Raw genomic sequence first — 3,193 nt, 5'->3', positions numbered from 1 at the left:
CTAAGAAATTTTAAAAAGAAATTAAGAAACCCAATATGTAAATAAGAAATCGCAATATATAATTTGAAAAACAAAAGTTGTAATTAAGAAATCGTAATATGTAAATGAGAATACAATATTTGTAATTGCGAATTCACAAAATAAGCTCAAAGGTCATTATAAAAAAATCTTCTTGTACATGCATTTTAATAAGTTAATGATACCAAGTTTAGCATTTGTATGCACCAGCAATACAGTAATACAGTAATGGAGTTGAAAGATCGTAGTGTTATTTGTCATTACACTATAAACAGAAAGTCTGTTATTAAATTCAATCCGTGGAAGCATTTATTTCACCAAATTTGTTTACATCCACTTCTGAAACAACCAGAACCACATTGTCCAAAATGTAGACATGAAATACATACAACTGAACAAGTTGAAAGAAAACATTATGTTTTATCTTCGTCGAATGATAGAAGAAGATTTATTGAATGTGCTGAGCGAAATGAAGATTGGGTGACTCTGGGAAAAACTTTAGGTGACAAACATAAGACAGGATGCAATTGGGTCCGCAGCGGAAATTTAAATTTCATTGGAAGAGGTGTAGTTACCGCCAAAACCACGAATGCCTTTTTCATTACTTTTTTATTTAATTGATAATATATAAGCATTTATTGAAAACCAAGCCATATGGTCACCTTTACCAAATTAGGACCCAACTTAAAATTACAAGGTAAACTAAGGCAACAAAATTAAAAATACAAAAAACTTCTCTCTGATAATCTGTATTATAAATTTTTCTCAATTACAACATTTAACTTCTCAATTACATCTTACGATTTCTTATTTACAACTTTCATGTTCTAAATTACATTTTACGTTTCTTAATTACAACTTTCATCTTCTCAATTACACCTTACGTTTCTTAATTAAAACTTTCAAGTTCTCAATTACATCTTGAAAAGGTGCAGTCATCGCAATGAGTTATACTCATTACGGTGTTACGAGTAAACTCGTTCTTCGGAACTGGAGAAAAAATTTCTTCTCCATTGCCAAACTACGAGTATACTCGTAGTGCTTATTTTTTGTCAGTTATTATCAGAATAAAAAATACTATAGAATTATTTCAGATTAAAAATATTTTATTTATTGAAATGTTAATATTTAGCCTTGGCAATGAGAATGAAACCACGTAAAACAGCCTCGGCAAAAATTAATCATTGCAGACATTATGGCTCGGTAAAGAAATAAAGCATAATTTAAAATAGCTCGGCAGCGAAGGTGTTAAAGTGTATTACCACATTACTTATAACATAAAATCTGTATTGAAAAATGTTTTACATGAAAAAAACAATCTTTTGAGTTTAAATTTTGAATTTATAAAAACGAAGTTCTAGCAGATGAAGTGCGAAGAAAGGCCATCAATTAGTCTTTTCTTTCTTAGCTACTTACAGTTACTTTGTTAGTTAAAAGTAACTTAATGAGACACATGTTTAAATTTACTTTATGGCAGGAATTCATTAAGTGAATTTGATATAGCAGTCGAATGCCCAGTAAGTTAGTAATTTATTATCAAAAGTTTGAAATTCAATACCATAGGAAAAATGTATTAACACGTCAGGTTAAATGATACTTAAACAAAAACTAATTATTTTGAAAACATCTATTAGTAATAATAGTTGATTAAGTTCAAACATGGTTTTATTTTCTTTCCTTTTGCTTTTCCTCAAAATAAACATAACTTTAAGTTTCTTTATAACTTCAATGTGTCCAAATCTTATGCAAATTCGATGTGAAATTTTTTTTAAAGGTATACGAGAGCTTAGTTTGAACTCGGTTGAGTGATTTAACCATTACAACCTTATTCGTAATCTTTTAAGGCATCGGCAACTTATTTAAGTAGAAGTTTAAAAAAAAAAGAGTATTTAATGAAAAATTAGTTATCCCAACTTAAAGATTGATGTTTATTCAGTAACGTAGTAACGTAGCAATTATTTCAGTTAAAACCTTTAATCATGTTTTATAGCCAATTGTCTAAAGAAGGTAATATTTTAATATAGTGTGTATAATTCGTATCGGATCTGAACTATTTTTCACTATAACTACTGACTTAATTTGCAATTTCAAAAATACTGTTTTCTCAGTCAGGTTAAACAGTCTTGGCAATGCAATGAGAAATATATTGGTTTCCAATAAATGGAAGAACTTGTGCCCATAGAAGAAAAAACCCTCTAAGAGGAAGAAAAACGAATAAATGAAGTAGACCTTAGAAATATGTCAGTACGGGAAAAAAAACAAAAAAAGCAACATATTTTAGTGACGAAAGAAATTAGTTGTAATTAAGAAGTACAAAAAGAGGCTGCTAAACGAAGTCAGCTTCAACTTCAAATGGAGAAAGAAGGATGGGAGCATCAAAAAACCATGCGCTTGCTGAAAGAAGGATATAAATAAAGTCATTCAGATGAAAGAACGCGTAACTTTTATTATTAATGAAAATGTGTTTCAACGATCTCACAGAATGATGAAAAAATCCGAGCAAATTTACAAAAACTTAAAAACCTTCAAGCAGTTCAAAAACTATATGACCACTGGTTAAAAAAGACTACATTCCAACGTTACAGAAGATACAAACGATAACGCAGTTGTCTGTTCTAGACCAGAAATCTTGCCTTCAACATCTTAGTTTTTACAGATTTGGTTAAAGATTGCGACAATTACGTTCTCAAAATGTACTATAGTTATTAAATCATAGGTTTTACATATATTTTAACAAGATATGGTTACTTATTTATTTTTGAAGGAAGTTTTGCATGCATCGATCTCAAAAGAAATGTAACATTTTAAAAGGATTCCTTAAGTATTGTAATAAAAGTTACATATTGAATATCAGACACAATAACTACATTAAATATTACTGTAAAAGTTATAATCTGGTTCAGAGTCGGGAGATTTTGAGTTCAATTCCAGTGACTCTTCACAGTCAGATTTGTTAGACTCGCTAAGTCAAATGAAATAAGTGCCAATGGTAGCAAGATATTCACATTGTGGAACACTAAGAGTGATAGGAATCTTAATATTAAATTTCTGATAAACATTTTTATTAGTTTCAAATTCCATTAACTGTTTTTTTAACATCGTTAATAAAACTTTTAGAATAAGTGTCATTGCTAAATGATACTACAGAAAGTAATTCTAAATTTGAAACAAGAAG

Source organism: Hydra viridissima, unplaced genomic scaffold, assembly GCF_058129835.1.
Source record: "Hydra viridissima isolate aposymbiotic clone 2 unplaced genomic scaffold, HvirCarnegie_v1 scaffold_11, whole genome shotgun sequence".
NCBI classification, from domain to species: domain Eukaryota; kingdom Metazoa; phylum Cnidaria; class Hydrozoa; order Anthoathecata; family Hydridae; genus Hydra; species Hydra viridissima.
This window is presented reverse-complemented; position numbering follows the sequence as displayed.